This window comes from Myodes glareolus, chromosome 21 (assembly GCF_982192425.1).
Source record: "Myodes glareolus chromosome 21, mMyoGla1.1, whole genome shotgun sequence".
In the NCBI taxonomy this organism is placed as follows: Eukaryota; Metazoa; Chordata; class Mammalia; order Rodentia; family Cricetidae; genus Myodes; species Myodes glareolus.
Window position 1 is genome coordinate 45,666,890 of NC_142046.1, and position 25,081 is coordinate 45,691,970.

The following is a 25,081-nucleotide window of genomic DNA, read 5'->3' on the forward strand; positions in this document are numbered from 1 at the left end:
AAAGATTAAATTGGAGCGCTGCAGATAAAATTTCAAGTAAACAAAGCATGCACAGAGCGCACGCTGCCTCCGTGTGCCGGGAGCTCCTATAGACAGCCATCTGAAAATGGACAACTTTAATTCAATTCCTGGTACCATTGGCCGTGCTGAGAATTCTCCTATCTCTTCACACCAGGGGTTTGCTCTTTTAAGCATTGCTCCCTGAAGGGAAGGAAAACTAGAGAGAGAGGATTTCCAATGACCCTGCACAGATGAATGGATGTGTCAATGGTGAATATTGGTTCAGCTTTGAAACGGAATCCTGCAGTGGTCTTGCTTCTCAGGTCCTTCTGTGCTAGTCTGGGTGATGCTGAAGAAGGGTGAGCAGGGATCTTCAAAAGATAAAGACAGAGAATGAAGGAGAGAGAAAAAAGACACAAGCCATAGAAAGACAAAACGCTTCTTAAAAATTAATGATCATTTAAATGTTTGGGCAATTCAGTTCTCTAGTAGCATGTGACAGAGTATTAACGCTTGTGTCCGTGGGGCTTTATGTTTAATGCTTGGAACACAGGAAGGTAAATTTCCAAGCTCTAATTAGTAAGACGGTGTCCATCAGACAAGTCTTAAAGAACAATTACACATGGAACTGGTCACTAAGCACTTCAAATCCTCTTATTCTTTGTCCTGACGCTACTATAATGAAAGCATTCCAGACATAAGCCAAGGGAAGGTACACCAATGCCATCTTGCTTGGAAGACAGGCATTTCATCCGTTCATCTTGTAACTGGGTAGACACAGACATTCCTCCCGAGGAACTGTGCGACACACATTTATTTTCACACACTGGATGGTTAGTTTTCATTCAGCTATCAATCAATCAATTATGCTGTGACATGATGTAATTTCCTAATCATACTAATATTCCTGGTTTTATCATGATAGGACCTACAGCACATACATTTCAATGAGACAGAAGTCTAATTATTTAAATATGTTACAGCATATTACATCTCTAAGGCTGTTTCCTTTATGAGTTTTCCCTCTGCTAAAAAAATATCTAATTTAATTTTGAAGAGAAAAGTATATTAAACAGCATCATAACCCTCCAGTAAGCAATGCTGATGTGTTTTCACAGGTCCCAATAACTGCAGAAAAACTGTATGGATCCTCACTTAAAATTAACATTGTTTGCTCGTTACTGAGGACAGCACAATTGAAAACATGGCTCAGAAAGGGGGAAAAATGTAAAATGGAAGACAACTATTTTAGTTCCATTTTCAAAGACATTTATCTGAGAAAATTTATAATAAGAACACATTGAAATCACTAAAATATGATTTTGCATTATTTTCAATGACGACTTAGCTTTCTAGTTTTCCTGTATCTGTTTTATTTTATTTTGCAGAAAAGATGTGATTAGTTAGCCCACCAACACTTCTTTGGAAAATTCTAGAGGAAAGCTAAATATTCTCTGATATGCATATTGTAATCCATACCATGAGGTCTGATTGCTTTAAAGGCATGCTTCTTCAGCGCTGAGCATAGGGGAACCTTGAGAACATGATCAAGTCCCACAGGTTCCGTACTGTGGGAACAGTTTGGTCAGGTACCACCATCCTCATCCCCACAGAGCTTTGTGGGCAACAATTCTTTCGAGCCATGAAAACAGCTCTTCAGATTCTTTCCTTTTTCCGAATCCACATTCAATTACATTTTCAAAGGAGTCTTAAAATTTTCATCACTTTTTACCCCTTTCCCAGGGGAAAATGGACACAGATACAATGAAATCAAATAATAATAATAAACACTGTCACCATCAAGAACAAGCCAACAAAAAGGCATTATTTTTCAGTAAGATTTGTACACTGGGCTGAGGGGTAGAGCTTGGTGATAGACAATTGCCTGCCAATCATGAAACCCTGGGTTTCATCTTAAAAAGGTGGGGGGGATGAAAAAAAGAACCACCTCCTCTATATTCTACCTTTATGCTAAAATCTTTAATTTCTTTTTTATTTTCCGAAGTATTTTAATATTGTTGGCATAACATGCTGATATTTTTTTTACAATTACGATTAGGCATATGTGTTATTATTTTATGCACAAAATAGGGTGGGTTGACATGTATCCCCTACTGAATTGATAGTCTCAATGGCACCTTTAGGGTGCCATTATTACCTTGTTTAGCATTATTTCCTAGGTAGGAACATATATGGACATACATAGTCGATTCTTACAGATGTTTCCCTCAGCAAGTGTCAGGTTGCTTTAAGTGCTTTGTTTCCTCTTTTTTTTTTTCTTCATAGTTTTTGCAAGGAGTTAGGGTCAGCATTTGAGACAGAGATTCACTCTCCACCTAGCTCAGGCTAGCCTCAAACTAGCTACACAGTCCAGAATGACCTCCAAATCCTGTCTCTACTTCCTGAGTACTAAGGTTAAAAAAAAAAAGTTTACACAACCATGCCTGGCTTAAGTTCATTTTTGAAATAATAAGGTTTTAAAGAACAATTCTACATGTATTATGAAAAACACAACATTATATCGTGCGAATTTTAGTTGCAACAATTCAACTTTAATCAAGCTAAGGCATACGGGAAACAATGAGTCTCTTCATAGTTCTTTAGTAGACTGTTAGGAAGCCCACGCACAGCAGGCTAGAAACCCATCCTAGCCAGTGAAGGCCAGTACCAGAGGACCCATGCTTACACTGCCAGAGGCAGGTGATTGGGAAGGCACTAATTTTTGATATAAAACATGCCAAGTATGGTTTCTTCACGGTGGCTTCTAGAGGTGTGGAGCATTGTCAATGGAGCTTCCAAAACAAGACGTGTATTAAGTATGGTGTGGGATAAGTAGGTCAGCACAGAGGCCCACAGCACAAAGACGTGAGTCTCACCTTAGCCTCAGATTCCCTTCCGTTTTGGTTTAAAAAGCAGGTACTGTGTAAAGCTGTAAAAATATAACAAAGTTTCAATAGCTGACCCATCATCCAGATTTTTATATTCGGCCTATTTCAAAGTTTGGAAATCCTAAAGATAAAAAAAAAATCTCAGAAACTTGTTGGAAAATTAACTATTAGAAGTTCCACATGTAAATCTCACCACGAGGAGGGATTCTGAAGGCCATTATCTGAGCTCTTGACAGTGGGGAGGACCTGCCTTTCCCTGAGTTCCTAGAGCACACCTCTGGTAGAGATAGCTTAAGAACACAGGCTCCTGATCCGGTACAGGGAGTATGCCACTACCATACCTTGGTTGTCTATATCATTTTAGAATACAGATCTTTGCCAGCATTTGTAGTTCAATGTGAGAGTGGTTACCCAGTGCCTTTGAGGCCCTAAGTTCAATCCCGAGGATCACTCTCCCTTTTCCAATGCTTTTTAATTATAGAATCCTTTGCTTATACATACATGCATTTCCTTTATACTGCCTACATACTGGAACATGAGCACCATGTCAGAGGAGTTTGACATATGCAGGGGGAAAGGAAAACAGGACTACAGTGACCCAGAGTCCTACAGGTTTTACTTTATAAAAAAAATAAAAAATAAAACAAATATCCAGCTTCTGGGCTACAAAATACTCTCCCTAGAATTCTAATATAACTGTGCTGGTAGCAAGTAGGGATGCATTTACCACTCATTTTTATCTAAAAACTAGTGGAGACATTTCGTTTTGTATTTCTAGAATCAATATTCTTTGGACCACTAAAGTGCTCACGATTTTCAGGAGGAATCATGCTTATGCATCGTGTTGCATTTTGGTAAAAGAGGACATTGTCAAACTGTATTATTGGCCTATTACAGCATCATCATACAGCCACACAGCCTAATACAGGCATTTGCTTGTCATTTTATGTGAAATAATGCTCTGGCTTCAAATTCAGTTCACTTGGGAATGACTGAATCATGACTTCCTGGCGTGTAAAATACCCAGTGAGAGTTTCTTTTCTGAAAGCGCATTTGCAGTCATTAAAGTACAGTTTCACACACGGCCTAGGTTGATGCTAACCACCAGCACCTTAGAAATCCAATAAAAGTAATGAGTGGTTCCCAAAAGCTTTCAGAAATACCTGTAAATCCTGCCGAATAGCGACACCAAGGCTAGACAGACAATGGGGAAAGTCCCGCGTCTCAATTCTGGCAACAAATGGCTGTGTTCACTGTGCAACCTGATGACATGTTTCTTCATCTCCAAGTGGACTTCCTTTAGATAACTTGAGCTTTCTTTTATCCCTAAAATTTTATGCTAAGAAACTGTGAGAACATAGTAAAATTGAGGCAATGCCATGTGTATCACGCATAAGATAGCTCAGGACATTTCAGTCAGGGTGGGTATCCTGAAGTAGGATCGTTATTAATGAATAGTAGACTCAGCAAAGAATCCATCTAGAACTCTTGCATGCTCAAATGCTGGTACTGAATATGGTTTATGTTGGTAACAAGACAGGTTTTCATTTATTTGATATAGAATAAAACAAAAATAAAGAAAACAATTTTATACACAATGGCATCAAAAAGAATAAAGCACTTGGAAATAATAATACAAAGGAGAACAAATATATTCTTTAAAACTACAAAATACTGTTGAAAGAAAAGTGAATAAAATTTAAATTGTGAGAAATGAAAGAAAACCCAATATTTATGCTCCTAGATTGGAAGGGTTAACAGTGCAGAGATGAAAATTATCATCAAAGTAATATGCAGACTCGAGCAACTCCTCTTAAAATCTAAGCTTGTTTCTTTGCAGAGACACAATACTTTCTAAATTCATGTGAAATTTTAGAAAGCTAGAATAGGCAGCATGGTGTTTTAAAAAAGTTAGAACAAAGTAGGAGTTGTGCTTTTCAATCTCCAAACTTACTATAAAGCATTGATAATCAAGGCAGCATGTTACTGGCATGAGGTTAAACAGATCAATAGGCTACAATTAGAAGTGTAGAAATAAAAGCACATTTCTGGTTAGCTGATTCTCTATAAGAGAATGACGATCATTCAGTGGAACAAGAATAGTCTATTCAACAGATGGTGATGAAACAAGTAGCCAGCGCATGCAAAGGGATGAAGACCCCACTTTCCATGGCATAAAGAATGAGGGAAAATGGATCACAAACTTAAAAGCTGAACCCAAATGCACAATCTCCTCTTAGAAGAAGACATCCCCACAGAGTTACCTATTAAGAAACTTACTAAAAGGATGGAGACCACCTCCAGCTAATTGATACACTTCTTGCATGGACCATGGACTGAGATACAGCTACGTATGGACAAGAAAGATGACACGTGGTATGGGCCTTTGGCTGCACAGACACCCGAAAGGACGTCTATGTTAATCGCTCTCCACATTCTACCTCACTTCAGCCTCTAAGAATAAAATAATAGATATCTCTAACTCTATCATATAATTGGTCAAGTAAATAAATCTAGAACATGCACTGTACGGTCACATAATAAGCTCCCTCCAATCATGTCTACCTATAAAATATTAAAGGGATCATTTGGGATATATCTTCTGGTAAATAGACGGAAGGCTTCTGTTCCAGCTGTTAACACTTGGCTATACTGTCAGAACAAGAATTAGAATTTTTAATCAATCAAGCTGCTGCTAAAATCTATTATAGCAATGCCTTCCTGCAGCATTTAGACTTTGAGAATATCTTTGTTACGGCTGCCTCATTTTGTTAACCAAAACCAAATTTACCCACATGTTCTATATTTTAAGATGAGTCACAAACTTTCATTCCATGTCATGAAGCTCAATATGGAGAAATCAAATGACATGTTTAAATTTCATTGAAGACACAGATGGAAACAGTAGGCACTCAAAATCAGAATTTTTTTTTCTTTTTGCAACTCTCCAGACTCACACTCCCAGCATGCAGGAAATAGTACAGCCATAGACTGTAAGACTTTAGTTTCATGTAAGAACAGAAAAAAAATACATCATGTTTCAATGAAATGACAATCAAGGTAGAGTACTAAGAAAATCAACTATGCTATTGTTTTTCAAAATTATTACATATATATATATGCAGCATTTACCCAAATTTTTCATTAACATCAACAGAAATATTATTGCGATCATTTAATCAGTTTATGCACCATTTTACCGAAGCAGGATGAATGGAACTATCACCGTCTCCAGTGACAACAGACTGATCTCACATTATTGTGATTGAAGGTGGCTTGCCAACATGTCTCCCTGTCTCCATTTGAGAGCAGCCAGAGAAGAAAAGCACAGTGATGTTTAACAGATAGGCCTGGTGACACAAGAGAACACAACTCATTGAAGAAGTGTAATTATAGTGATTACTCCAGAAGAGAGAGCTGGAACACTGATGGGAAGAAGTCAACACTGCCATAATTACCAGAACCCAGGTTGTTTCAAGTACACAGACAGGTATTCCACAAGACACCAGCCTAGCAATAAGGGCACAGACAACTGTCCAACTTAACCACGTGAAATCACTAAAGGTTTGCAAAATGCCTTCAATCGATTTCCCCAAGTGCCTGAACAAAGGTTCCCTCGGTGTTGGGTGAATTCAATATACCAAATAGATTAGGCATCCAGCTAAATCCTCCTTCCAAAATCAAACCTAATCTGGACACAAGCACCAGGTAAAGTTGCCCCTGAGGGACATAAATTTACAAAAGGCTTTTGGAGCTAGTGTTTCATCAGGCATGGTATCAGGCTCCTATAATACCTACATTCTAAAGGTAGAGGCAGCAGGGTCAGGAGTTCAAGACCAGCTTTAGATACCAAGTGAGTGTGAACCATACTGAAATAACAGAATGAGAGGAGTAGCAGAGGGAGAACGAGTTCCTCCCTTTCGGTCACTAGGAATAGACAATCTCCCAGCGCCAACACACTGGAGAATTCCATCACCATGTGACAAAAGCAGTGGAAACAACTTTGACCGCTGTCCTAGGTCAGAGATCCAGAAAGAATGAAAAGCAGCTGGTGGGAGAGCTCCAGAGCCCACTGACAAAAGTCCGTGACTTTGCTCCTAGAGAAATAAAATTCCAGTCTTACTCACCTCCCGCCAACTGGTGAGAGTGGACTAGAACTCTCCACTTCTGACTGTAGGTGAGAGTTTTCCACCAGCCCTTCTAACAGTGTCAAGCTCTCCACAGAGGAAAAGTCCTGCACACGTGTGTACTGAAAATGTTAAGAAGACCCCAAACTCATCTCCAACACCTTCCCTGACTCTTGTCGGCTCCCTTTGAGATACACAGAGGTACTTAATGTCAGGTAAGCAAAAACTCAGGAAAAAAAAAATAGAAAGCCTGTGGTGATTTAAATGAGAATGTTCCCTGTAGTCTCTAGCATATAGATACTTGGTCCCCAGTAGGCAGCATTGTTTGGAGAGACTTAGGAGCTGTGACCTTGTTGAAGGAAGTATGCCACTGGGGTGAGCTTTGAGTTTGTGGTTCAAGATGTGAGTGCTCAGCTTCCTCTTCCTGTCTCTATGCCTTCAGTCCGCCATTATGGACTCTAACTCTCTGGTTAGAGAGCATAAGCTCAAATAACACTTTACTCTTTAATGTTCCTTGGTGCTTTATCACAGAGGTATAAATGTAACTAGTACAAAGCTTTAAAGGAGGAGTAGAGACCCAAAGATAGAAAGAATATAAGAAACCAAGAAAGCAGGATTCAAGAAGGTGTGAGGAGAGGGGAGAAAGAAACAATAGAAAACAAACCAAACAAAAACCAAAAAGCAGGGAGAAAAACAGACAGACAGACACACACACGTGTACACACGTATGCATGCACACACACAGGAGAACAGAAGAGACAGAAATGACGTTGTCAGTGATTTAATTTACCTCGCTATACTGCAAAACCAACAGAGATATTAAACCTACCCTGGTCCTTCCTTAAGTTACAAGGAAGAGTCGGGAGTACGGCAAGCAAAGGAGAACAAAAGTAAACAGCAGTCACTTTGCTCTTGGTTATTGTTCTTTCAGTTTTGGCCCCTACTCAACCCAGCCTCACTTCAGAATAGGAAGAATTAGCATGGAAGGGTGACATCTGAGTAGACTCAAAGCAATGACTCTTGTTGACATGGTTGCAAGAGTCAATCTCTTTTAAACTATTGGCTGTGCCTAGCTCTAGGAAATAAATTATCAAGAGAAACTTACCTTTTTTTCCCTTGTCATTATGGATTTAATAACAACTGAACATAGAGATTTTTTCAACCTCCCTGTGTGTGTGTGTGTGTGTGCCTGTGTTTGTCTGTGTGTGTGTATATTTGTTGGCGTGTATGTCTGTTTGTCTGTATGTATGTCTGTGTGTGCATGTGTGTGTATGTGTGTGTGTGGCTGTGTGTGAGTGTGTATGTGTGTGTGTGCACATGCATGTTCACCACAAGTTCACATGAGAACATCTTTTTCAGTTGCATCTTTACCATTTTTTTTTTTTGAGACACGGTTTCTCACTGAACCTAGAAGTGACTGTCTGGGCTTGCCTGGATAACCACTGAGCTCCAGGATTTACCTTTCTCTCCTAACACCAGCACTGCAGGTATGCATCACCATGCCCAGCTCTTCTCTGCAGATCCTGGGATTCTGAACTCAAGTCCTCATGCTGTGTATGAAGGTCTTTACCTGCTGAGCAATCTCCCAGCTTAAAAATCAATTCTTAACATTGGGTTCTTAGAAGTAGATGACTTTAACATGACTATAATGCAGTATAAGCGTTATAGTACTGTATACTTTTCTTAAAGAACCCACAGACCAGAGTAACAAAAAGTATTTAAAATAATAATTTATAAAAAGACTAGTGATAAGATGTATGTCAAAAATGAACAACCTTAATTACTTGGATAAAATTAACTCTATCTAGAAAGCCAATGGTCCCCAGTCCCTTGTGCTCTCTTACCTTAAATACTTGTAATTATAAAATATTTTCTCACTTTTTTTCAGTCCTTTGAGTTTACAACATTACTTTTGAAAAGAATCTAAAAGAACAAAGTTTGCTTTGAAAGAAGCCTGGCTTAATGTATGACTAAATGTCTTAGATGATTTGATTATAACACCAAATTCATGGGCTTTTTTGTTTCTTAATAAATCCTATTTAACATTGAACAGTATGTAATCTGGGTCAATTCTTAATGGGCCGTTCCATTCACCAACAATGGATGAGTTGTGTTTTATAACTCGACCAAATGCCATTATCTCACACAGTGATATCTGAAAGTTGCTAGAGCACTTTGTACCCAAATGAAAGTAGAACTGTAAAGAGCGATCTTCTGTACCATTGTAGAGCATCACTGCTACAAACCCTGGGACTGGCCAGAGACAAAAAACTCACCTAGTTTCTATCACATCCTCCCGTGCACCATTCTCCCTAGTTAATGCCAGTTAATTGAGTCAGAACCTGTGATTCCTACTCTCCAGCAGACTGCAGCAGATGTTACAAAGAGCCACTTCCCACTTCAAGGACTTCTGGCATTTTCTTCTTCCTTCCTTTGTCTACATCTAGGGGTCTTGTGTAGGAAGTCTGGGGGAATTCTATACAGGAAGTTTGCCATTTTGCTGAAGAGGATACAGAGAAAGTCCACCTGGAGGGATGAAGTCCCTAAAGCTAATGAACAGCGGAGTCCAGTTTGCTAGCATCTCAGGTGACTTGAGACTGTGAGCAATGTGCCAAGGTGCCGCATTGAAAACGCCAGCCAGGACACTCCAGCTAGTGCATAAATCCTACTGTCTCTGTTACTTCAGAGCTAGCCTGGTGAAGACCTGTTCATCTGCTCCTGGGCAATGCCCAGAGTTCTGAAAAATAACGTTCTTTACACTGGTAGGTTTGGGGTATTTCGTTAACCTGCAATAGATCAGGAGAGCTAAAGGCTAAGGTGAAAACGGCACGAATAGCAAGTTTACAAGAGGAAATTCAGAAGATGATGGAATGTAAGTAACTGAAGCTTATCCCTGTTGCGCATGAAAGATAAACATTTATTAGGAACTAATTTGCCCATCACTTATCTCATTAAACCTCATTGCCACACTGACAAAAGGAGTTTGAGGAACATTATCGCCTGCAGTCTCATCGCTAGGAAGGAGAAGAGGCAGAATGTGAAGAGAAATTTGATTTTATTGCTCAGATGTACCTACTCCATTACATAAGGGAAGCTATGGCGGTAAGAAGTGGACACAGGATGACAAGGAGGTTCGAGATTTAATTATTTGTGATGGAAACATTTCTTTATGGTTAAAGCCAATGCTTTCAAGGCTAACTGTGATTATTGACGGATTATACTTGTAAAAATAATACGTTAAGATTCCTTGATTGCTATTAAATGATCAAATATAATAAATATATACTATATGCATATAGAGAATATACCATTAAGTATCACATGTTACATTGTTTATTATCCATGTATTTTAAATTCTTCTACTGATTTTCATATAATGTCTCTTTCATATATAGTCTATTTTATATTTTGTCTCTTTTGCTAGTAGCCATGTCTTGCTTTTAGAAGGTACAGAAAACTGGTCAACCAACCTAGCAAACTTCTGTAGTTTTTGTAAAAGGAAGAAGTTGGTTTGGAGCTAAAAAAAAAAGCTGTGAGGTTTTCCTATGAATAAAGTCTACAAGCTTTAGAAAGGGGACCTCACAACATAAAATTTTACATTTGGGTGTCTAGTGCTGTCAGATAGGTAAACTGTAGACGACAGAATTTGTGGTTCAATTCCCTGCCGACGTGGTTTTATTTTATGTTATTTCAATACAGGAGCTACAGAAACAGTTTTGGCTGTCTAGAACTCTAACTATGGGAAGCAGTTTATTGGTATTCTAAGTTGGGTCCAGTAAAGACCAAGACACCATGCCAGTCCTCAGAAGGATGTAAGGGTATTTCAGATAACTATTTCTTGGCAAACAATTAAAACACCTTTTGTTTCTTTGCTACTTTTAAATTCATGGTCTGAGTTTGACTTAGTTTCAAACCAAAAATTTCTACTGTTCAAAAATCAGTGATTTCCGGACTTGCCTGTACTTGAGAAGGCTGACCAAGTTAAGGGATTTCCTATAACGGTACCCTAAAGAGTTGTCAATTTTTATGTTCTCTATGCAATAACAAAGGCACTCCTACAAAAAAAATGAAAGCTAACCTTTGCTAAAGAAAGAGTAAGCTATTAGCCCTCTGTCAGTGACTATAGGACTCAAACAGATAGCAACAACCTTGGTGGACTCCAAGTTCAGTTCTTTCCGGTCAGATGACATGATTTCTGAAAGTAAATCCTTATCCTGGAGGCAAACAGATTTACGACATGCAACAATACGTCACGTTATTGTTAGTGCTAAGACGTTCAGGAAGCTAGAGATACCAAGACATTTCCACAGTGCCAATTTAAAAGGATTTAATTCAAGACTAACATACACCTCGCAACACATACTTCTTTCAAAGAGAGCTTAGGCTTCTCATTGATCAAAATTTACTTAGTCTTTATGGACACCCACAATTACTGTTGTCATGCCTCCAGTTAAGCAGTTTAAATTGCCTAAAACTTTGGTAATGACTACTTGGCTGTGTTTGAATGGAGGTTATCTGCCCCTCCATTCCCTGCTCATATGTCCCCTTTCCAGCACATTGCTTGGCGTCCTTTATAGAGAACACCAATCAAGATACAAAATAACATTGTAGCAAATAACCCTGTCACAAGTTCCATTACACAGTGAAAGCTAAATAAAAAATAACAGCTTTTCTGCCTGTATTTAAAAATTTAGATCACTTAGTGTCAAGCAATTCGGAGAAGGAGATTTCGACAAAAGCAAAGAAGCCGACGACAGAAACAAACCCATTAACAGACTGCCACCAAATGGAAAGCGTTTAGAACGAGCGTGGGAAATTATCGCTTTGCTTAGGAATAGGGTTTCCCCATACAATTGTAATATATTTTCCCTACAAAATTAGATAATTTGTCTGTTCTCAAGTTACTTATATGTAAATATACCCATGCAAACATGAGCAGCAGCATAATAACTCAGTTTAAACATTTACACAGTAAAACATTCTTGCGTAGGTTAATAGGCATATAGTCTGCTTACAGAGTTCACTTAATCTGGCTTGCTTAAGAGGAAATAAAAAAAAAAGAAGTGTGAGTTTTCCCCATCCCATATCTGGGCCCCCAAAATGCACTATGAATGTCTATATGCTCTCATTTCTGTATTTCCTGAGTAACTTTTATTTGCTTCCACTTCCAGCAATCCCATCAATTTCAGTTACATTACTGGTTAGAGGATCAAAAATGACATTTTTGGAGAAACGATTCAGCAAAGAGCAACGTATGCAAGACTTGATGAATTAACCACACTGCAAAAGAATACTAAGTGTTTTTTTTCCTTTGCCCTAAGTATTTTGATCACACATTATTTAGCACATTATTTTTAATAAATGTTCACATTAACCAAACATACATACATCTGAAAAGAAGTTTGTGTAAAATAAACAAAGGTATCTCTTCCATAATAGGTACTTAAACGGTCACATAATTCAATGGCCTTAGAAGAACGGCATGTTCAAAGACATCCTCTGACAAGACCTCCAATGCACACCAACTCAGCTCTGATAAATATACCTAGCTCCGGGACACCCTCTGGAAACCTGCAGGTGGGGACCGCGAGTGAAGAATATTCATTTGTTCTCATTCTTTCATCCAATCAATATTCTAGGTTTGTCTTTATCCACACAATACATTGTGACTGTAATCAAGAGATATTCTTGACCCATATTTTAGACTCCAAACTTTCACATTATGGCTTATCATCTTCTGACTTCTGACGTTGGAATTGATCTCTCCAAATCATAATTTCTTCACCTGCAAAGTGGTACCTCTCCTATAGGTTGCTTTGAAGGTTATGTGAAGCTGGTATATGTAACGTACTTCGCTCAACACCTGGCACGTGGTAAGCCAATACATATTGGCTGTTCTATAACACTGTAGGAGCTAGGCCAGGTTTTAGGAATCTCTGTGTGTACTTTCTTTCTGTTACGATGTTAACTTCCTAGGAGATAATTAAACAACGTAAATGTAAAAAAAATGGAAAAATCTGTACTATCAAAGTAAAGATAATATTTTGCTTTATTTGAAGTTTCATCTCTCAGTTTCTGTTAAGAGCAATTTCATGACTATAGCATGTTCCTTTTCTAGGATCAGATACTAGTTTTAGCTTATTTGCGATTTATTGATTACTGTAAAGCATTAGTATTAATGTTTTAAAATATTATTGGCAAATGTTTTGTGTCAGAAAGTTATCTATTTTAAGTATCGTTTTTAAAATATTTATATGATCTCAATCAATCTGGAGCAGTTAGAATCATTTTCCAATTAGGTTTTATGTGTATGATGGAAGTAAATAAAAAAACACGGAGAGATTGTGGCTACCGAAATTTAATAACTTCACTAGAGTTCAAATATACTTTCTCAGATCATTTTTTCTATATCTTGTATTTTGAAAATAACAGAAAGACATTGGTTTTTTTCAATGGTTCTTGTCTAATGTCATTTAAATAATCCCTGATTATGGACTTAGGTTTGCATAAATGTCTACCGTCTTGGAGCCAAGTATTAATAAGAATAGAAGACAGATCTGAACTGTGTGGTGCTCAAGGTGGCTCACTCTAAATAGGAAGGGCACTTGACCCTCGAATAATCTTGAGGACTCAGAAAGCAATGGAAAAGAGGAGTGGTCCTGCAGTGCTTCATTAATGCATCCTGTTCCTTCTCCCAGCACTGGATTTCATTCCCTTTCTAGAATGATTACGGTGATTGCAATTCTAAACCCTGTATATTCATTTGTATTTGAAAGCAGATCTATCAAAATGATCAAAATACCTTTTAAATTCTAATTGTCTCCAGGCAAGAACCTAATGTCTTGGCATGAAGTTCGGGATAGTGCTGGGCACCCTGGGATTCAAAGAAGTCCATTGTTGATGAAGATGCAGACACATTAACCAGGATTACATTCACCCTCAAAAGCATCAGTACCGGACTCTCCATTACTTTTCATAGGCTCTCAAACTTTGGCATTCTACTTTAAAACAGGAAAAAGAAAGAACTAAGTAGGGATATTTAATTAATTCAGCAGCAGGCATATATGTGTACACACTTAAGGCATTTAATGCCATTTTAAGAGGTGTTTTTCCAGTTTGGAAAGAAAGAAGCTCAGACTCTGGCCTTTCAGGTCCAAGTGACTAACACTTGCCAAGCCATCTGAGTTGGGATGCTGCTGAGAGCCCACACGGCTCCTAGCCATTCATTCAGTGAAGCTCTCGTGTATTAAGCACCTATCTCTGCCAGGTACCATAGATTTAGAAAAAATAGCAGTATCAATAAAAGTAAAGTCCAATGACAGAGACAAGATAGAAGATAACATACTATCAAGTAGTTTCTAAGTTGTGTGGTAAGGGGTGTGATAGGAAAAAGATAGCAAAAGCATGTTTTGGGTTTCAGTTGACAAACCATACACAGTATTTACAGTTTGGAAACATTGCCCATGTCAGACTTATTCCATACTCTTCATCATTTCCACTGATTTCTGACCGAGAGGCTTTATCATTAACTGTGTCTATCCATTGCACTGAGAAAAGAACCCTTTCTCTATAACACTAGTTTAAAAAGCCCTTTGGTACATTGGGTTGGAAAACAGGCTAGGTGTCAGAGTTTCTTCCACATAGATCTCAGTGCCTCAGAAACCAAAAATAAAAAAGGGGGAGGGGTTTAAGCTTGAATGATGACAATGCCTACTAATAATGAAACAGCCACTACGCCGCACACAACAACATGCAAAGGTAAGTCCCTTCTCTAAACACTCCAGTCAGGAAAAGCATTCACGGTTCACTAATATTCTGGATGTACTTACAGCACAAGTGGCCTGAGCTAAGGAGTGTTTCATTGTTTCTTCAAGATCTTTTATAACAAGCCCATTAACCATTCATGCTAGGTTAAGGTTAAGAACACTATTTGAAATCAAATGACTCAGGTTAGGCGTATGTGGAGTTCCTTTCTCAAGTCATCACACTCAGAACTGGCGTTAGCAGCCAAACAAACCTTCCCAGTCTGTTCACGTACAAAGTAAATAACTTTAGTATGTTGTGAATTACTATTAGCCCATAGCTGCTGCCTCTTAACCCCCAGAGATACCCAATTTTGAGAGAGACACAGTTTTGAGACCGCATAAGCTTCTTCTCGATGCTGATAAGTGATTACCATATACTCATTAGCTATCAAGAGTTCCAAATAGCCAGAAGCTTCCAGGTAAGTGTTATGACATGTTACCCTAAGTCAAAGACAGATTGGAAGTGAGACCTCTGCTTGTAATAAAATACTGAGAAAAAAAACAGGGAAGCAGCCCATAAAAGCCTAAAACTTGAAAGGCTACAGGTCTGCTAAGAGTAGTTAGGTTTTAGAACAAACCCATAGTTGTAGTTCATAAAGTCAGACTCCAATCCTGCAGGGGTTCGTCAGGCTAAACTTCTGTTGTATGCTATGCCTGAGTAGAATAGGCTGTCTCCTCCTCCCCAATGAGAAAAACTGGGGCACAAGGTACGGCAAGCATGTTTGGGTTCGAAATCTACTGGGCCGTCAGAAGCTAAACTACAAAATCATTAAAATTGCTTCTAGTGGGCATTATTTCCCTGTCTTTCATCAATAAGGAAGCAGGTAGCCATCTCTGTACTATTTCACAGGGTAGGCATGCTTGCTGGAGCTAGATTGTCAAGCGCCGCTTTTAAAAAAAGCAGTGCCCTTACCATAGTAAAACTGGCCTGCTGAGTCCAAAGGGAAGTTGGCCTCATCTGCCTTCACAGTCTAAGAAGAATTTAAAATGTAAAGGGACTTGGCATGAGTCCAGCTGTTGCCTACTACAGATACTTTTAATATCTACTCTTTATTGATCTGAGGGTATACGGATAAGCAGATATATGCTGCAAAATGGAAAATAGAAGGCCATCTTTACAAGTCCAATAGGCTGAAAGCAGACAATAAGAAACCTGTATTTTTCTTTTGTCCACCCAAAGAATCTGACTTTCACTGGACCCTACTCCAGGAGGGAAGAGAAAACACACAAATGGGTGGCCAAAACACATCTCATTCCTTATCATGATGAAGGGAGAGAAACTTCCAAACAGAAGAAATATTCCTCATAGAGACAGAATCAGAGGCTATTTTCATGTGGGGTCCACTTTTCTCCTAACCTACAACAGTTTATTCATTTCTGTTTGAAGCTACCAGAGACCTCCATTGTAACAGACTTCGTCACATTCAACACATCTAATTAGCAGGGATAAGACAATCATTCTCGATGTGGCAAAATACTGGCCTGAAAAGAGACAATAAAAACGCTGAGTGAAAAATAGTGGCAAAATGCATACAATGCGTTACGAGAGACATTCTCTTAGCCATGAGGAGGGAGTGAGGATCAAGATGTCAGTTGTGCAAGCACACACCACACACACACACACACACACACACACACACACACACACACTGAGAGAGAGACAGAGAGACAGAGATAGAGAGGCAGAGACCGAGTAACAGAGACAAACAGAGAGAGAGAGACTAAGGAGAGAGAGAGAGACTTACTGACACTTGAAAAATTTCGAAAATGAATCTGACAAAGATTCTTGTGTGAAGGTGAAATCTCACCATGATTTCTAATACAGTCAAGTAAGACACAAGAGAAGATGGTCCAGTTAACAGAAGCCTCCATGTGAACTGCCAATGAAATCCTCTACTAAGGCAGACAGGATGTTAAGAGTGAAGTAGAGTCCCTTATGCAGTTCAGGAATCTAGAACTCAAGGAGAATCGTTCACGTTTAATGAAAAGGTTTCACAAATATGCAAAGGATGGAGAAGTCAGAGCGTATTCAATTTAAGATTCAGAAAGTGATATATGTACATATGGTAACCTTGTAATTTAAGCTTAATAATGAAGTATAAAGTGTGAGTACTGTTGACCTTCCTGTGTTCAATACAAATGCACAAGCTGGGAGGGCCATAACCAAACTATTTACTTCTTCTGGGTTCTCAGACGGGAACTTAAGGAAAGAAGGAAGATGGACTAGAAATCATTAGCATCTGGACTTCTAAAGAATAAAACAATCCCAGGAGTCCCTTCGAAGGAATGAATGTGTCCTTTGCTGAGTAGATATTCCTGGGGTAGTCTTAGGGAGGACATTGCTAGAGGTATCACTTTTTGTCTTTTCTTAATAAGTAGAAGCCGTCCTTAGGCATCTCATCTGTGAAAAGTTCACCTCTATAGAGAGGATCGAGTGCTAAGACCCAGCAGGTCAATTCAAAGGGTCCGGTCTCTAGGGCACATGGGTATAGTGAAGCTATTAACAGATCTTCTTAGGAAATTGCTCCCCATATTTTCTCTCATGTCCTCAGATACCATCAGTGAGAAGAGAGTGAGGAAACGCTCGCTACGAGCATCAATTCTTTCACACTTGATTACGTTGTTCTGTGTGCCCTTGAACATTCAGCCTGCAACTCTCGGTGGCCAACATATTTCACAGCAGGGAAGGAATCAAAACAGTCTTGCTACAGAGCCACAAAGAACCTCCAACCCCTGGATCCAATGCTCTAATATCATTTAATTTTTTTCAATTTGGACTACTCACATATTCTGTGATAACTACGAGGAAATCATTTTAAGGAGGAACGATCCATAATTTCCTCACGTTATCATTTGGGAAATGAACTGGGAAACAGAAGAATGAAAATTAGAATAATCCAAACCAGGAAATATATTTTGAGGAAGTGCTTCTGGGAGATATTGAAAGTGTATGCTTATCTAATGTTATAGCTACCATTTACGGGATGATTTGAGACAAATCAATATATTTACCTGAGTTGCCAACGTAAGTTTCTATGAAATTCTGTCCCAGAGATAGATACCCAAGTCATTCTCAACATATATTACCAAAAGTATTCCCATGTATAAACAACCAGTATACTCTACCATGCTGGGAAGTGGGATGCGAGACAGCAGCATAGAAGGCCTAAGAAATCAACTGGTCTATCCTTGGATACCGACTGAAACCCAGTGTCAGACTCACTGAACACCCATTTCTAAGGTTGACACAGAGGAGAATCTCAATGTGTCTCTGAAGAATTGGGATGGATAGTACGAAGATCCAGAAATTAAATGACTTCTGGGAAAGAACAGCCTAAGTAGTCAAAGTATGTGTGGCAATGACAATTAGATACTTCTTGTCCAGTATCACAAATCAGATGAGCTTTTTTTTTTTTTTTTGCTTTCCCTAAATTAGAGAAGATTGCATACCTGCAGTATCTGGGACATCTAACAGTATGGACCATGCTAAAATCAAATTTTAGTCATGGCATCAAAACACTAAGAAAAAATGCAAACATCATGAGGAATAAATGCAATTCGAATGTACTAATGATTAAGGAAATTTTCAACAGAAGAGAAAGGAAATGGGACAAACGTTCCAAAAGGAGTAAGGAAAAATTGACTTGTCCCAATTTTTAATCTGATTATGCGAAAACAGTCAACACCCCCTTCAGAGATTTATCGTTTTCTTAAGAACTCTGAGTAGTCTAAATGGTTCTATGGTGCCATATTATTCTAAATATTCATAAAAGCATTCACTGCAGCACAATGTAATTCGAGCAGGAAAGAATTGATGTGCAGGTTGGCTCAGTCTCTGCTCCCTGATGGTATCTGATGTAAGAGGTAGAGAATGTGCTGAATTGTCAGCATACATTTCAGAAAAAAAAATCACTACAGTAGAAGAATGTTTAGGGAAGTGCTGACAACATATCAATTAATAATGCCTACAAGACACAGAGAATATTCTATCCTTCAGAAGCTGAGAAAAAGCCACATTAAGGCAAAGCTAAATTTCACATAGTATTCCACACCACAACCCAGTGAATATTTTCACCTCTAGTGGACTGGCTAGTCAGTTCGACCCTTTGTTTTCCCCCAGTGATTTTGCCAGTAGCCCGAGTAACAAGGGACAGTCAGCAAAGCTGTGTGTCTAGTGTGATGCCATTCACTGGACTCAGGACAATAAAGAAAGGTACACAAAAAGAATTACTAAGCCATTGGTACAAAGGGGGCCCTCTGAAGTTGGATACAACAGGAGAGAGAAGGGTGAACCCCCAATTCCACATGAAAATATTTTTTATTTTTTGTCCTCTTTTGGTGTGAATATGTATTCATGATTTGATGAGATTTAAAAAAAAAAGATTTACTGATTTTATTGTATATGTATGAGTGTGTCTGCCAGTATGTATGTATGAGCTCCCTGCGCTAGCCTGCTGTCTGAAGAGGTCCGAACAGGATGTTGAATCCCTTGGAACTGGAGTTACAGACAATTATGAATTGCCTTGTGGTATAAGGAAGGGAGCCTGGGTCTTTGGTAAGAGTGGCACAGGCTCTGAACCACTGAGCCCTCTCTCTTACCTAGAGAACAACTGAGTATGTATACTTTGAACTTGGCAGGAGGGAGAATGCGAGGGAAGGTGAATGAGCTTTGCCTTTTGGAGAGATTGCATACGACTTGGCAAATCCTCCATTCTTGAGGAACCACCACCAATGATTTATTCACGAAACGGGTGTTATTACACAACGGCACAAGGGCATCTGTGTGTGGTAGTGGATGCTGAGATACAAGGAAGAGAAAATACTGTGAATGGAAGCAGGCCTTACTAACTAAAGGAACGGTTCTCCAGGTCACTATAGTAAGTGGACTTCTAAATCTAGTAAGATTTTAATGATGGCAAGTTTTGTGCCCTTAAAAACAACCAAGGTGAAAGCAGAAGAAACCTCTAGAATTTCTTTCCTTGACACCTTTGGTCGGATCCACAAGTTTTTTCCTCTGCAATTCTCCTCCAGCTATACAAATTCATTCTGAGTACTTTTTCTCTTGGGTGTGGGGGTGCAGGGGTTAGAGACAAGGTTTCTTTGTGTAGCTTTGGAGCCTGTCCTGGAACTTGCTCTGTATACCTGACTGGCCTGGAACTCACAGAGATCTGCCTGCCTTTGCCTCCAGAGTGCTGGGATTAAAGGCAAGCACCACCACCACCTGGCCTGAGTACATCTATATATATCTCCATAGGTCCACATTTCTAGGATGTTCTAAAAATATTAGGCATTAAATTCAGTTATATGATTCATTTAAAAATCCTGCCTGAGCCATTAATTTATTATTAATCATAGTTATTCTTCCAAAGCAATCTACATTCCCACAGATTTCTTTATATGGACAGACAGTACTAAAACATTCCTTGTCATATTTGTATTTCTTTCCTTCTTTAGATTCCTCTAAATCTATCAGTGAGCCAAACAAATTCACCTTGGGCCCATAGTGTTGCCCCCAGCAAACCTAGGCAAGCTCAGCTGTTTCCTCGGGTTTAAAATTTAAGCTCTCTACATCAAATCTGTAACTACAAAAATGCAACAGGCCACAGATTTCTGCTGGAATGCGGTTACTATTTCCAGTCAGTTCAGTGCTTCGATTATGTGCGCTCTGAGACTGCATCATGCCAGCTCACAGGCCAGTGCCTGTTAATTCGAAGGCAACCTGGAAGCAAACTGAAACCAGCCCCTCTATTTAAAGTGACTGGCTCCTGTGTGGAAGTCGTTCCCCAATGGGCTGGCAAAATGCACTGTAGATTTGTATAGTAATTCAGAAGATAATTGATTATTTGCCAAGAGATTGTTGAGAGTTGCAACTTATTATTATTTTTCTTAGACACTCCAGGGACACGCTTCCAATTTCACAGTCTTTTGCACATTGTGGACAGTGCTGTTTCATTTCTTACAGGGAAGTGCACTGCTCTCTTTCGACTGTGGTTATGTTAGTGGCTCAGGGCAGGCCAGGAACTGTGGATGGAGAAAAATGAGAGGCAACTGTGTATGCCTTCACTGTCATTAGCATGGCAGAAGGTCTGGGAAATAAATTAGGGAGAGCCATTCTACAAGTGAAAAAAAAAATGAGAAAGAAAAAAAACGTCTGTGCCTCCCCATCTTACACGTTTTTTTTTTTTTCTGTGGGACGGTACACATTCTTGAAGACATCAAACTTTAATTGTTTATGGATTACCTCTCTTTATTTTCCTGTTGCAATGCGAGTTTCTAAGGGAGTCAAGGAAGATTTTTGTCAGGAAACAGTTGTTTTCCTCCTACAGACTAACGTTCCTGCAGGCAATGCAGCAAATGAACCAATATAAATGTTTCCTTCAAAACACAGAAATCTTTTATCTATTTAGGAACAGATCACACAATATAACACGCTGAACTATTTCTATTAAGCCCAAAGATGACAAAAAAATTGAAAAGAACAAATCCATTATAAAGAATTCATATCGGCTGCTTTGTGAGCAATCCATAATACACCATATTGTGCAAACTATAGGAGATGATGACCCAACAATACAGAATGGAGAGAGGGCTTTTGACAACAGAAAAGCATAAGAGAGAGCATCATTTAATGCAGAGTAAAAAAAAAAATGATCCTGGATTCTTTTGCCTCCTTTATTTGTTGTAACACTTTGTAAAAGCGCTCTATGCCTTGCTCTCTTCATCAGAAAGATGAGACCTATGGTTTTACTTTTACAAAGTGCTTTAGGATTTAGGAGAGCCCGGAATGCATTATATGATGAAAGCCACCATGGTGCATATCACATGACGGAGACAGAAAAGGATCCGGGACCCTAAATCAAAACATGAATCAGCAATGAACACTCATTTTGTTTGTTTAAAACCCTAGGATGTGCAAATATAAGTCAGAATTGTAGCTGACCCTCTTGCTTTGCAGCCACTTTCTGCCGTCTGCCTCTGGTTTTGATATCTGAGTTTAATAGAAAGAATTATGAATCCAGGAAAGAGGAAGGGCTGGGTGTCTCCCAAGGAAAGATCAAATCACTAGAGTGTCACCAAGAGGTACATGAAGTCACGTTAAATCCCCTGAAGGAAGACAGACAGATGGCACTGTCTTCTGTCCTCTCCCTTATTAAGCCTACTCCTATCTTGTAAAATCTTGCACACTAAGGGAACAATTAACAAAAGAGTAACTGTCTACTCTGACTGCCCAAAGTTAGACGGCTTTTACAACCCTAGGAGAACCAAATTCAGGAGAACTCTGGACTGTATGTTGAGAGATAGGTCAATATTAAATGTTACACTCTAGGGCTTCTAAGTTCAGTGGTTACTCCAACACTAACTTACTACTCCATTCCCAGCAAACCCTTAAACCTGCCTCCACTGCTGACTCTGGTAACTGAGGGGTAAAGAACTAATTTGAAAAACATATCTCCTCGCAAAACCTAAAATTAATTTTATCATTCTTTGTATCCATATATAAGAACCTGGGACCTGTAATACAATATACATTATGGAAGTTTGAATGTATGGAGGTAATTTGGGAGCTAAAGAAAGCCTAGTATCATTGTGACAGAATTATGATACAAGAGCTCATAGAACAAATAGTGGTGAAACAAGGTCATTCTGATAATTCATATTCCGTTCAACTTCTACAAATCATCCAATTTGAGTCTAAAACTAAATCCATTCTAATATTTGCAACCAAATGAATAGAACTAACCAAAACAAGATGAAACAAACCTCCAAGACTCACAAACCAGAAACAAAACATGGAGTCTCAAGACCAGTGGCTCAGTAGATAAACTCACTCAATATACACTGTTTATTAACTGACTGTCACGCCCTATGAACCCGGTCTCCTCTCTGCAGCCTCTATTTTTGGTTAGTGTTACCCCAGAGGCCCAGTGTCCAGAAATAGCAGCCCTGGCATCATCCTCTCTAATTCATCGGCAGGCTGAATCATTTACCATTCACGCAGACTCTTATCACACCACTCGGGTCGCCTCTGACTTCGTTTCCTACTGTGTCTTCTTCCCTTTAGTCCCACATTAATATCATTCATGTTTTCATTATTGCTTTTCTTCCCTATTGGCTCCTAACTTGTCCCCTCATCTGAGTCCCATTTCTATATTTCCTGGACTAAAACATCTTCCTAAAATAAAAACATAGATGTATCTTCCACCTGCCTAGAAACTACCCACATATATTAATTAGTCTTACCAGAGATGGTCTAAACTTCCTAATGGCAAATGCCAGGCTCTTACTGCCGACATTTCCAGCCCACATCCTTTCTTTCTCCATTCACAACCTACGCTCCTGACCGAACAAATATTTGCAGTTAGTCTCCAGGTACTGCACACCACTGTGCCTTGACAGCCGTTAGTGTCTTCATCTGGAAATCTCTGCTACTTTCCTGGGGTTTACCTGGAAAATCCCGCTCATCTTTTAAAGCCCAGGTAAATCTTGAATCCACTAAGATTCCTCCAACTCCATATTCCCCTTAGAGTTAATCCCAGGCCTTGTCTGTTGCTGAGTGCACACTATAACTTAATTGTATATTTACCCTTCTTCCATCTCAAGACTGTGATCACTTGAGAGCAGGATGTGCACTTTAATCATCTCTCCATGCCTAGCACAGATCCCCGAAGATGGAAGGTCCTTGATATGTATTTATGATAATGAATGGATGGATAAACAATCAAGCAAACGTCCACATACTTAACACTGATTTTATTCGAACTCACACAATGCCAGGAAAGAGACACAAAAACCAAGCCAACCAAAACCAGAAAACCTTTTGCAATTAGCAAACAAGAAAAGTATCTGATGGGGACAAGAACTGTTCCAGGACTTAGATGAGGGGGAAGAAATGTTGAGTGAACTGTGCATGGGCATCTGCACAGTTTCAATATTCACAACATGGGTTTGTCCCCACTCTTGAGTGGCAAGCACTGCCTTGCATGCTTTAAGTGGAGTAGCTGCTGCTCTGATGGATTAAGAGATGCTCAGACTGTGTGGCAAATCCTCTCTCTCTCTTTAGGAAAGCCTGAAGAGCTCTGGTTTTCCCAGTAGGCAACCCTGTTATCAACTCTGAAACAAGAGTTCGAGGAAATAACATGGACGTGGGACAAAATGAAGTTATCCAATGGTCTCTTCAGCTCTTTAGACATAGCATATAACCAATGTGAGTGAGAAACAGCATGAGAAGAATGTACTCAAGGATGCCCTGTGGTTGAATGGCAGCAGCAAGGAAAGTGTGCAGAGTCTAACACGCTTGGTGGAGATGGAAGAACAACAAGAAACATAAAGACTTCCAGGTTATGAAAAAAGAAATACGTGGAACCCAAGAGATCATGGTAAACAGATCAACAAAATGAAAAGGACAAGTCCATGAAGGAGGAGGCAATGGTCAACTTTGTTGAACTTTGCCTAAAGCTCATGTAAGATAAAATGTGCCATTTGTTACGCATCTCTTACAGGCTCACATCCACTCTGCTGCTGGAGATAGGCGTGAAAGCATCAAATCCTGACTGAACCAAATCCCTGCTCTTCCTAAGAAACAGTGAAGAGACTTTTACACTAATAAAAAAGAAATGTTCTCCCTATCTTTAGTTAAGGCAAACCCTATAAAGTAAAATTTAGAAGGTATTAGGGTATAGTTCAGAAGAACTTCATACTAGCATAGTTGACAGGGGAACAGATATGCCCATGAAATGAAGGAAAAGAGGCTCTGGAAGCTACTTTCTTCCCATGGATTTCTCTTGGGTTTTGGGAACAGACTTAGGCATTCATGTTTCCAAGACGTTTGTCATCCTGCTGAATTATAGACCCAGGCCCATTCATCCTGTTCAAAGTCTTAATTAAACTTGCTTCCTCCTTTTATTTATTTACATTTTTAAATTGAAAAATTATGACTGACTAGAAGCCACTCACCATGTAGGATGTACCTAAACTTCTAACAACAATTGAGCATCCACTTCAGCCTTTAGCAACCTAGAAATAAGTAGGCATGTCGATCATTATAATGACAGCCATGGATATCTGCCCTTATAGACAAATATGAAATATGTATTTTGACTCTATCCATGTTATCATTTGAATGAAGCTTTAATTGTTATATTTATGGGTTGCAAAGAAATCCACTTTGAAATCTGTAGATTGAAGGTAAAATGAAATGGCACATTCTATAATCAAACTGTCATTCAAAGCATAGCTGAACAAAACCATTCTTTTTTTTTTT

At 39.1% G+C, this 25,081-nt stretch overlaps 1 protein-coding gene across 2 annotated transcripts in view; it reads right to left on the reverse strand.

Annotated features, from left to right (window-relative positions):
• The window catches only part of Fign (fidgetin, microtubule severing factor), a 117,996-nt gene that overhangs the window by 27,199 nt on the left and 65,716 nt on the right, over positions 1 to 25,081 (reverse strand). The window lies entirely within an intron of this gene.